This window comes from Tupaia chinensis, unplaced genomic scaffold (assembly GCF_000334495.1).
Source record: "Tupaia chinensis unplaced genomic scaffold, TupChi_1.0 Scaffold000269_1, whole genome shotgun sequence".
Lineage (NCBI taxonomy): Eukaryota > Metazoa > Chordata > Mammalia > Scandentia > Tupaiidae > Tupaia > Tupaia belangeri.
The window spans coordinates 3,083-15,682 of record NW_006159749.1 but is presented as its reverse complement, the minus strand read 5'-3'; the positions used below and the strand labels follow the sequence as shown (position 1 = coordinate 15,682).

The window sequence follows — 12,600 nt, the reverse complement described above, 5'->3', positions numbered from 1 at the left end:
TGTTGTTTTGATCTGCATTTCTCTTACAATGAGGGATGTTGAGCATTTTTTCATATGCCTTTTAGCTATTCGTATGTCATCTTTAGAGAGTGGTTTTTTCAACTCATTCTCCCATCTTTTAATAGGATTGATTGTCTTTTTCCGGAACAGCTGCTTGAGTTCCTTGTGAATTCTGGTTATCAGTCCCTTGTCTGATGCATAGTTTACAAAAATATTTTCCCATTCTGAGGGCTGTCTGTTCACACTAATCTCTGTGTCTTTTGCCATGCAGAAACTTCTTAGTCTGATGTAATCCCACTTGTCTATTTTAGGGATCATAGACTCTGCGTTGGGAGTCTTATTTAAAAATGAATAATTTTTTAAGAAACCTTTAAAAAAATAAGTAAAACTAGAGATCAGAGTACAAATGCTCATCCTTATCATGAGATTACATCATAGTAAACACATCATAAGTTGAAAATTCTGGAAGTCAGAGATGCATCTAATACGCTCAACCTACTTAATGTCATAGCTTAGCCTACCATACCATACCTTACACATGCTCCTAACACCTGGGCTAGCCAACAGTGGGGCAGAATAATCTAACCAAATCCTGTCTTCTCATGTGTGTTGAATATCGCATGTAAGCTGTTGAATAGTGAAAATGAAAAAACAGAAGAACTGCTGGTATGGGTATTCAAGGTGTGATTTCTACTGAATTCGCATTGATCTTGGACCCTAGTAATGTCAAAAAATCCTAAGTCAAACCATGTCAAGTTTGGGATGCTCTGTATTACCGTTTATAAAATACATTTTCTGTGTTTGTTGAGATGATGATGACTTTTTTCCTTTAATCAATCCCTGTATTAAGTTTTACAGATAAAACTTGACTGGGTCTGGGACTCTTAACTGTGGTCAGCATATGGGAATCCAGTGGCATAACCAGTACACTATGTGCAGGCCACAACCTGGACATTTTTTAAAAGAATTATTTATTTTATTTTATTTATTATTATTATTATTATTTAATTTCCTATAGGACTTGTGTGCTCACCAGTGAGAGACAGATAGAGGGAGGGAAAGTAGGAAACCAAGCCACAAAGCCTGGCACTTGAACCTTGGTTGACCATGTGTTAGTCCAGAGCTCTAACCCTAACCTGCTGGCCCCTACCTGAGCATTCTTGTTTTTTCATCTTGTTGACCCCTCTGTAATCAGGGAAGACTTAGGAAACCTAAGGAACCCTGAGAAGGAGAGAGCTGACCGACTGGATTCAGAATCAGTGCTCCAGGAGGTTTGAAAAAGAAGCCTTAGGGGCACTTGAGCAGCTGGAAGAGCAGGAACCAATAAACCTGAAGTCTGAAGATATGGTAGCTGAAAGACCCCAGAATTCCTGTGCAGGCATTTGATTGCATTGTAACCTGTTAAGTGAAAACTTCACGGTGTCACAGGCTCGGGCTTTTGGCTGTGGAAAGTTCTTCAGAGCAGGGTTCCATCGATGGAGTTCTGGAGGGCTTGTAAGCAAAGAGAATGAGATCAGAACAGAGAGGAACTGCCACAGATAAAACTCAGGCTCTGCACTGTTATTCTGTCTTTTACCATTCATTTTGTGATGATTTGGGGCTTTCCAGTCACCAGAATTGGGAGTCTTGCAAATGTCTATATTCTGTTCAAAATGCTCAGTTACAGGGATTTTTGATAGAATGCAAATAATAGACTACGAAAAAAAAGTAGAAATAAGTGACTTCAAGGTTAAACAAATTATAGAGATCAAGGAAGCAAATGTTTTCTTCCTCAGTTCTAAAAGAACTTAGATTAATACAAAGGGAAGGGGCCTGTTGCTAAAGAAGTAGATTTTAGCTGCCCTTGCTACGGAAACATGACAAGAGAAGAGGAATGTGTTAATGTGCTTCCATGAAGCCTTCATCCTGCTGTATACCTGAGGCCATCTGTCTATTGGTGCATCCCATACCATCAGTCAATAAATGTCAAGTATACACAGAAACATTTATTTGAAGAAAACACTAAACAAAAAACTAATGAAAGATCCAAGTGACCAGTAAACTGGCCTCTGTCACATGGGAGAGCAGACCCACACTTGGCCATCTGTGTCCCACGGCCAGTTCTTCATGACCCTGCCGTCCACCTAGTGAGGGGGCTCCTTCTGGCAGGACAGGGCGTAACTGAAAGAGAGAGTGGCAGCTGTGAGCCGTCCTGGAGCCGCACCTGTGTCCTCCCTCCTAGCGTCCTGCTGCCGAACTGTGACCAAGCCAAAGCGCCTTATGATGGCCAGGGAGCTATGGCCACAGGCTCTGTGATCTTGGCCCCAGGGAGAGGCTCGTCCTGCCCTGATCTGAGAACGCCCCCATCCTCACCTCTCATCCTTGCTGGGCTGCAGCATGGCCTAGAACCAGACCACAAATTGCTCCTCGGGCTCAATATGAAATTGGTTTGCAGCCAACTGGAGCAGCTGTATTTTATTTAACTTTTCAAATTCCTGGAGAGGAAAGGTAGGATGCTGACAGGAACTGCTCGGGGAAAGATGAAGGGCCCTTCTGAAGAGGTCTAGGAGAGGGCAGGGTACTTGGCTCTGGGGTTTGTCTTGTGAGGATTTCCCTTTCTCTCTGGTACTTTTAGCCTCTACTTGCCATCAGAGTTGAACTCAAATACCCTCTCCTCCAGGAAGTTACCCTTGATTCCTGTCCTGTTTGTACCCTACTGTGGGACAGGCCTTCTCCTCCTCTGTGTACCATACTCTCTCAACATATCTAAGCTGCAAGGTGGGGAGCCAGGAACTGTCCTGCCCAGGGCCCTCTGACTTGCTCTGCCCATCCTTCCTCACAGTGAGGCCCACGGCGGCTTACCTTCTTCTTCTGGAGTTTGACATTTCCCTGCAAGGCAGATGACCACTGCATCAGGAAGACCCCAGTCCAGGTCTAGCCCTAATCCCTCACCCTGCATGGGTCTCAGAGCCATAGGGTTCGCACAGATATAGGTATGGACCAGGGTCAGGGTCTGGAGATGAGCGGACCTGGGTGCTGAGGCTCTGGGATCTTCAGTCCTCACCATCTTTGAGGGTTTGATGGTGGACTGGGGCCTTTGGTGGAGCTTGGTGTTAAACAGCTGCAAAGCTGCCTGACTTTGAGTGGTCCTACTATACTCGCCTCCCATGGCACCCACTCAGGGAGCTGTCCTTTCCAGCACAGCCTCAGCCTCCCCCAGTTGAGCAGCAGGTGGTCCTGCCACTCTGCCCCCAGAGAACCTGGAATGGGACTGACCATTAGGCTCTGTCAGTGCCAGGTAAGATGCCTGTGATGGGTTGCTCTTGGGGTAGCCGGGAGGCGATCCTGAGGGAGGTTTGCTAAGGCTTAAGAGCACTTGGCCATCTGATGCCCAGCGTCAGGGCTCTAGTCACCATCACCCCTGAGGGTCACTCACATCCACTGAGTCACACATTGCAGCATCCAGAAGTGCCATCTCTATGAGGACTTTGGCCAGGTAGGGGACGACCGGCTGTGTCATTGGGAGGTAGTGGTGATGAGCCCCTGCTTCCATGGCCCACCCAAGGGCTGTCCCACAAAACCTCCTCAAGCTCGGCCTTCTGAGTACCTCTTCATGGTCCCCTGGGAGATTCTCCACTACCTCCCCTGATTGTTCTCGTCCCACATACTGGGCTGATTTCCAAGGGTAGCAGTCACCTGAGTGACCTCCATGGTGGAATTGCAGCATATATATCATGGTTGTCAGGTGCTTCCCGGCCCCATCCGATCACACCTGACTGGTACTCAGGTCTGTCTAGGGAAGGCGTTTTTGGTGTGGCCACTGCAGGGCAGAGCTGGGGCACAAAAGCCCATTCTGTCTTGCTTTCAGGCCGCCAGCTGGATAAGGAGACTCTAACTTTCTGACTTTCTGAAGACCCCGATCACCCTCGCCGCTGCCCCATCTGGGCTCTCTTGGGGCCCATCCCTAACGGAGAAGGTTTGGGGGTCTTTACCTGCCAGGATCAGGAGCAAGGGTAGGTTGATGGTCTTCTCCTCACCCTGTGAGAGCCCTGTCTCTCTGATCTCATACCCTGGGCATCTGGCTGGCTTGTTTGGGTCAGCACTCACAGCACTTGCCATGGGCTCTGGCTTAATCTCTAGCCCAGATCTAACACTCACAAGGGTGTCCTCTGAGCCTATAACCTGCTCTCTCCTGGTTTCTGTTTCCCCCTCTGGGAAGAGAAGGGGACTGCCCTCTGCCAAAAGCTCTGAGACCTGCCGTTCACGTCTTCACCTCTGCTCTCAGCCTTGCTCATGTGATGTAGTCCCAGGCACATAGGCTCCCTTCCCTTCCATCCCTTGAATCTCTCTGTCCTTCTTGAAGCCTGTATGCCAGGGTCATCCTGCTCCCTTTGCAGAGTAGATACTAGAGCCTGCAAGGGACACTGATAAATCAGATCCCCACAGGATGGGCTGTCTTCTCTCTCGGACAACTGATGCTCTCTCCAGCTGCCTTCACCTGGAACCAGAGCACTTTAACTGGCCTGGGCCCCGTTTCCTGTCTCTGCTGTGACCAGGGTTGCGGCCAGGCCCAGCTGAATTGACACACAGACATAATGCTTCTGGAGGTATAATTGAGAGACTTTAGTCTTTCTGTGACCTCCAACCAGACTGGAGGACTTGCCCACGCTGTCCTCCCCTCTCCGATCTGCCAAGGAGCTCCCTGCACAGCAGAGACTCCAATCGCCCGTGTGTGGCCTTTTGAGGTGCCATCTGTGACATACAAGTGGGGTTCTCAGGGTGCTCAGTGATGTCTCTCTGCTGCCCTATGATGTAAATGGCTCTGATATCTGCTCCAGAAGGATCCAGGAGCTCATGTCAGAGCCCTCCAGATCTTGTTGATAAGCTACCTGGGGCCGAGTGCAAGGACCTGGGCCTAAGTGGTCTGTGTGCAAGGAGGTCGAGCAGGGAGTAGCCCCAATACAAGCATCTGTCCCCATGTCCCCAGTGTGACTCTGAGAGCTGTGGTGTGTAGTGGACCACCTGTGTCTGGGACCCTCCCGAGTGCTGGCCTGTGGTGCAAGCTGACAGCCGTCTCCAGGTGCTGCAACAGAGAGAGCAGCAAGTGCAGCAGCCCAGCTCCAAGGAGCAGGTGGGCTGCTTCACGAGGGGAACGGTGCCCTGCCCAGCCTTCTGCCCACCTGGAGGATGCTACCCATCAGCAGGATGCACAGCCCAGGGACCTGTTGGCCTGGTGGGAGTTCAACTCCCCCCCGACCTTTGCAGCCACCATACACACACTGCTGCCACCAGTGCCTCCTGTGCTCACACCCGCCTCCCGCCAGTGGAAAAACATGACTCTTGCTGTTTTTTAGAAATAGCATGGCAGAAAATATTCCAGTAAATGCCCCCACATCTGCCACACTCCCTTCCTAACCACCAGCATTCCTGGCCCCTAACACTAGCCACCCCTGTCCCCCACCACGTCTCCCAGCTTCCCCTTTACCTCGATGATTGGATCCTAGTAGAGAGCCTCCTCCTTGGCATGGAGCTCACAGAATGTTTGGTAGGATTTGCTGCCAAGTAAATGAAACAGCAGAGAAATTTGGGAATAAGGACAGGCTTGTCAATTTGAATTAACATTCATTAAAAATCCCAAGGACCTAAATTGCTACATTGTTTCCCACTGGGCTTATCTGACCCTGGAGGTGACACTGGACCGGAAAGGACAGCTGTCAGGTTGTCAGGTGGGCCCATCCCCATTTCGACTGAGTGGCTGTTCTCACAGTGTTGGTTGCACGTGGGCGGAGTCCATTGCCGTGTAACCAATACCTGGAGACCTCGACCCATTTGGCAACACTCTGTGCCTGGCTCTGCGGGAACCCTAGACTTGAGCAGAACTCCTGAGGCTCTAAGGGGGCTGAGAGAACACACCCCAACACTCTACTCCTGCCTTTTACATCCTGCCCCGTCCCCAATCTCAGGGTCATTAAGAGGGCAAGACCCAGACTTCTGTAAGAACCAGGATCACTTGGTGCTCTAATAGAGGAAGCCTACCCACCTGGAAACTTCTCCCCATGTCCTTTCAAGTCTACGAATTGGGGTGCTCTCCAGAGCACGGAGAATGGCATGATGCGAGGATAAGTTGTTCAGTGCTTCGCACTCCTAGGGATGGAAGAGAATGACCTGTGAGGGAAAGAATCAGCCTCATCTGTTGTAGCATCAGCCTCTCAGGAGACATCTCTCTCCTGCATGAGATATGCCCAGGGAGATAAAGGAGGGTACCCCTGGGACTTCTGAGCTATACCCCCAGAGGGAGGATTTCAGCTAATGACAAAAAGGCTCCCAGGAAGGAAGCACCCATTCACTTTGGGGCACAGGGTCAAGGTCAGACTTGACCTGAATGAAGAACCTAGGGAGTGTGCCGGGGCCCTGGGCCTTTGACCCCCCCCCCCCCAGTTCCAACCTGAGAGCTGACCAAGAAGAGACAAGTCTATGTTTCCAGAGAGGGAATCGCCTGGGCTCACAACTTACCTTGGCCACCCTGACCCAGTGCTCTAGCACCCTGGCCCTGTCTGGGGCTTTCATGTGGTGATCTCCCAGGCATGTTCTTACCACGACAGTGACCACTCTCCCATAGTGTGCGAGGCTGGCACAGATGGTGGGCGCCATGCTCTCCTTCCCCCACTTGAGTCTCTGGGTCCATACGGAGCCCCGGAAGTCCAAGGGGGATATCTTTTTTGAAAAGTTCCTGGGAGGAAGGAGAGAGTCCCATGAGGACATCCCAGCACAGCTGAGTCTGCAGTAGCGAAGAGGAAGAGGCAGGAGAAAGTTGTGTGAGCTGGAGCTCAGGGAGCTTGGATGTGGCTCAAGACTTGAGGGAATCCCTGGGGTATAAACCCTCTGATCCCTGCAGATGCCCACCTCATGGTGACAGGAATTCAGCACTGATTGGGATGAGAGTGACCTTGTCAACTAGGTTGGCCTCACCACCTCCCACATGAGAAGGAGGCTCAGCTATGCATGTCCCAAGGTGGTATCATCAGCCTGCCTTCATTGGCCCTCTGTGCCTGTTCACCATGAGATGCGCGTCTTGTGACACGTGCGGCTGGAGGGTTTGTGTGGGTGTGTGCTAGTTCACAGGGGAAGCCTAATTGGGATTGAGGCTGGGGAGGCCTCCTGGGAAAACATGTGGGTGCCAAAGTGACCTCAGTGCCCCTCCGTAAGCACTCCGAAATATGACAGCCACACCACGCTCTATCTGCACTCTCTTAGGCGCTCTCTCGGTCACTCAGTGTTCTTAGATTGTTAGTATCACTCTATGCCATCCACACATGGACAGAGAAGAGGTGCAAGTTGTCTCTGTTGCAACATTACTCATGGCAGTGTCTACGAAGGTGATCCGTGAGGGAGTAGAGGTCCGTTCAGCTCATGGAGGTCTAAACGCCAGGTGCCCGCCCACCTCTGCTGAGGCTGCAGTGCATTGGAGGGCAGGGTCATGGGTACTGTGCCTTCGACTAGTTCCTTTGCTTATTCTAATCTTTTGGTCCCACTTGCAAGCCAACCAGAGCACCAGCAGAGAGCATGTAGGCTGAGGCCCAGGATTACCACATAGCTTATTCTCTGGTTCGAGTCCATGTCCTCGTGGTTTGAAAAACACACTGACTTAAGGGCATATATGCACAACATCTGAAGAGGTGAATTGAGGAAAGTGGGGAGATTTCTCTCTCTCTCTCTCTCTCTCTCTCTCTCTGTTTCTGTTTCTCTCTTGAGGACATGGGCCTTATGGCAAACATATATATAAAGAAAAAAAAAGAAAGCTCCAGTGGAACTTAATCCTAGGGCTTCCACATTGCCGATATTTTCACACCCCAGTGCCACACCTAGGATGTCACTTAGTGTCACTTTCCGCCAAACCACAGAACCAAGTTTCAAAAATGAATTTGGCTTGACCACCCAAAGTACAGCTGAGGGTTGACTCCCACAAGACTGGTGGGACATGGAGGTGGCATTGGGCCCAGCTCGTCAAGAGTCCAGGCAAGGGAAGGCTGGTCTGAGAAGCTAGAACAGTGGCCTTCCCGGCCCACCCTGCAGGGCACAGCGGATCACTTTGGGCCCAGCTCGTCAAGAGTCCAGGCAGGGAAAGTCTGGTCTGAAGCTAGAACAGTGGCCTGCCCGGCCCACCCTGCAGGGCACAGCGGATCACCACATACATGCGTGTCAGCTGTTGTGCCATCAGCTTGGACGAGAAAGACAGGGCGGTTTCCACCTCAGGTGACGCGGGCTCCAGCGCGGGCCCTGCAGCTGCCAGTGGTGCTGGTGCTGGCTCAAGTTCTGGGCCTGGGGCAAGAGCTGTGTTAGGAGGAAGGTTTATCAGCCTCATTCTCTGTCCAGATAGACAGGGTTTTGGCAGACAGAGAGAGCCTCATGGAATTGAGGGGATTCCACACCCAAACACTACCCGCAGACACTCCTTCAGACCGTAGTTCACCTTACCATGCGCTTCTTCATTGCTGGGCTCTGGGCTCAACAGCTGAGCCAGGGTGATGTGCAGGTGGTGTTCCTGCCCTGCTTTGAACAGGGTGATCTGCACATCAGCCACCTTCAGTTTTAAGGTGAGGATGTTTGAGGGACCATCAGAAGCCACCGAGATGGTGGGCCAGTTGACTGTGGAGGGAGCCATTGCGCCAGGGCTGAGCGTGTGGAAAGCAGCAGAGTCAGAAGCTGGTCCCTCCATTCGCACTGCCCTCCCAGTTAACCAGTGCGTGGTTCTGGGCCCCTGGGCCTTCTTCCGCCTGTGCAGAGGACAGGCGAGCCCCACACCCCAGCCCTCATGATTGTCCTGGCGATGACAGACTTGGAAATTGGAAATAGCTGGTGCCAACACTTGTCAGCCTCAGCTTCATGCTGACATCGCCGCAAGGGCCAGGGAGCACCCCACGGCCCCTGCACACTTAGGACTGGTGACCTTATGAGCTGCCTGCTTCTGGGGACTCCAGTCACGGCAGCCATGGTACTGGGTCAGAAGCGGATGTGGAATGGAGGGGATCTGGGACCCAGAGTGCAGCCGTGCAGGAGATGGGTTTGTCAGAGGCTGGCTCTGGGCTCAGATTCCCCTCCCCTCCCAGGGGACCTGCACTCCCCTCCATGGCTGCCCTTGACTCCATTCCTCTGGCAGAGCTAGCCTCCGGTTCTTCAGCCCTGTCGTTGGAATCACTAGGACGATGAAATTCAGGCTTCTGTCGGCCTCTCCCCAGGCAGAGTCTACAGTGTCCCCCACCTTTAGGGACAAGCAGTTCTCCTTTTGACATCACATTCCCCCACTTGGACGGGGTCCTGAGCCCCACCCCCCCAAGTGGAATATGGAAAGTGCACGTGTACAAGCAGGATGCCATGATGGCAGCAAACCTGACATTCAAGAGGTCAGGGCCTGATTCGAGTCTGACTCCCTGGCTAGAATTGGGTCCCTAGGGTCTTGGTTTCTGTCATTCACTGAGTCATGCCCAGGGTAAAGAAAAATGATGCCCAAAGTGAGTGCTTAAGACAGATGTGCGGTGCGAATGAATTTCCACTGGAACGTCCCCGTTATCTGCGTGAGCCTGGGCCTCAGTCCGAGCTCGCATGGACCCTGGTTGGGCCTATACCAAATCCAAGATGAGCTAGAGCAATCTGAAATGTGCTTTAGAAAAGGAAGAACAGGTTTGCTTCCCATTTGCTTTTTGGAGCTACAGGAGCACAGGCTTCTGAGACCTGAGACTGGAGCTCCTTCAGTCACGTGGAGGGAAGAACAGTCCGTGTGAGCACCAGAGCATCTCCACTTTCCTCATCACAGTCTGAGAGTCTGAGCTCAGGCGGCCCCTTGTCAGGTCTTCTTCTTTTTTTTTTTTTCCTTCTCGTTTTTACTTGCTTTGGGTTGGGTCTCACCAGAGAGACAGACACAGAGAAAGCATCCATCCATGGGTTGCGGTCACACCGTGACAGATCTTTTCTTTCCATTGCTTTATCCTATCAGCCTTTAGGCTGAGACATACACACACCCAGACACACCAGCATACCCAGTGTGTTCTCCTAAATGTCTGGGCACTTATTCCCACCTCAATAGGCCACGTGGTATCTGGCTCCAGTACCCCATGTCTAAGCGCTGTGCCACAAGGACCGGCTGAGCATATTTTGTACCACTTAGTCATACAAAATCCCTAGGAGGGCGCTCCTCTGCCAAGCCCATTCTAGGGGCCAGATGTGAGGAAACGTTCACTCTCCCAGGCACAGCTGGTAGTTGGCAGTCAGCAATGTGGCCTGAAGCAGACGTGTGCTCACCCACTAAAGGTCCGGTCCAGGAACTGGGGGACGCTTGTGAAGTCCCACGTGTAAGCCAGGAACTTGGCAACATAAGACATGGAGGAGAACTGGACGGTGGGTGCCACGAAGTCCATCCGAGTGTGCCTTTTGCCTGCCTGGAGGGTCCGCAGAGTGCAGGCCTCCCGCAGGCCAGACATGGACTTCTTTCCATTCTGAGGGAAAGGAGGGACTCCGGTCAGTGACAACAGCAGGAACTCTTGAAAACTTGGGTGTGTGTAGACCAGGAACCCGCCCTGCTGGGATTTGTGCACTGGGTGGGTCCGAGTGTCCTTGGTGAAGAAGCAGAAACTTGAGAGGAGATATTTCCGTGAGGGACAAGGGATGACTGAACAATTAGTGTCTTCATTGTTTCCTCAGGTGTATTGTGAGCTGTGGAGAACTAGCCCTTGACACTGATTCCTGGCCCTGAGAATCACGAGGAAAATGATATGCCGAGAGCCATCCAGCCTGCGGCCCTGTGCGATGGCAGCCCGAGCTAACAGGTGGGCCTGCAGGAGGTCGGGGTGGGAATGGAGCAGAAAGCATCCATCCATGGGTTGCGGTCACACCGTGACAGATCTTTTCTTTCCATTGCTTTATCCTATCAGCCTTTAGGCTGAGACATACACGCACCCGGACACACCAGCACACCCAGTGTGTTCTCCTAAACATCTGGGCACTTATTCCCACCTCAGTAGGCCACGTGGTATCTGGCTCCAGTACCCCATGTCTAAGCGCTGTGCAACGAGGACCGGCTGAGCATATTTTGTGCCACTTAGTGCATACAAAATCCCTAGGAGGGCACTCCTCTGCCAAGCCCATTCTAGGGGCCAGATGTGAGGAAACGTTCACTCTCCCAGGCACAGCTGGTAGTTGGCAGTCAGCAATGTGGCCTGAAGCAGACGTGTGCTCACCCACTAAAGGTCCGGTCCAGGAACTGGGGGACGCTTGTGAAGTCCCACGTGTAAGCCAGGAACTTGGCAACATAAGACATGGAGGAGAACTGGACGGTGGGTGCCACGAAGTCCATCCGAGTGTGCCTTTTGCCTGCCTGGAGGGTCCGCAGAGTGCAGGCCTCCCACAGGCCAGACATGGACTTCTTTCCATTCTGAGGGAAAGGAGGGACTCAGATCAGTGACAGCAGCAGGAACCCTTGAAAACTTGGGTGTGTGTAGACCAGGAACCCGCCCTGCTGGGATAGGTCCGAGTGTCCTTGGTAAAGAAGCAGAAACTTGAGATATTTCCGTGAGGGACAGGGGATGACTGAACAATTAGTGTCTTCAATGTTTCCTCAGGTGTATTGTGAGCTGTGGAGAACCAGCCCTTGACACTGATTCCTGGCCCTGAGAATCACGAGGAAAATGATATGCCGAGAGCCATCCAGCCTGCAGCCCTGTGCAATGGCAGCCCGAGCCAACACGGGGGCATATGTTAATTTTGGCTTAAAAACAGACAGGTGGGGGAGTCTTAAACTTCCTGGTCCTCATGTCAGTCTTAGGGAACCACATTCCTACAAGATCACTAATTGGCTTTATTGCAATGGTTGGGGGTGATGTTTTACCCTTGCAGGGTACCGTAATAACAGTAAAACTCACGGCAGAGAAATTGAATACCGGCCAGTTCAAGGACACAAGGGAGAGCTCGTAAACTGGGCCTTGCCTCAGTTTCTTCCCAGTCTAGGCCCTGCCTTAGAATGGGAAGCAGCATCCTTACCAGCTTGTGTTGCCTGCATGGCCCTGTCACAGGTCCAACAGCAGCAACAGCAGGGGCATGCGAGCGGGTGTCGTCCTCATGGGACACAAGAGCGTGACGCAGGTGTCGCCTCTGGTGTTCCTATGAGTGTGTGATCAGAGACTTGACCGGTAACTAAGCTTGTCCGAGGTCAGATTCCTGTGGGGAAGGGACTGTGTGTGGCCCACGTGGGAGAGCCCTAGGACAGCCCCAGGGCATCCTTATGTTCGGGTCTGGACTCAGGATTAGCCCTGGTCAACACGAGTTTGTTTCTGTGGACGCTTTTTGTACCCGCTCTCACCCCTGACCAGCAGTGGTTGTGGTCGTCGCCATGGTGAAACTGTCCTCTGCCTAGAGGGAAGGTGTAGTTGGACACGTTGAACACTTGTTCCGTCTCCTCTGCAGAGCTCTGCAAAGAGAGTGCCTGGTAGCGGGCTGGCAGGGGTCAGCAGTCTTTCTGGTTCTGGGGGTCCCCAGAGGGGCCTTGCCCATGAACAGTTCTACCCCCTGATCAGGTGTACAGTAGTAGGAGCCTCTGCACAGACCTCTGTGGGAGTAAACCAGATCACAGCC

At 52.1% G+C, this 12,600-nt stretch overlaps 1 long non-coding RNA gene across 2 annotated transcripts in view; it reads left to right on the top strand.

Annotated features, from left to right (window-relative positions):
• Positions 1–11,707, top strand: part of LOC102491849 (uncharacterized) — a 38,736-nt gene extending 27,029 nt beyond the window's left edge. Inside the window, exon 7 of one of the 2 annotated variants that reach the window (XR_001370433.2) lies at positions 11,592–11,707. This is a non-coding gene — a long non-coding RNA (uncharacterized LOC102491849). Of the gene's footprint in view, positions 1–10,674; positions 10,794–11,591 lie in introns of those variants that run through there. The other variant, XR_001370434.1, reaches the window with a different exon arrangement.
• The last annotated feature ends 893 nt before the right edge of the window (positions 11,708–12,600 follow it).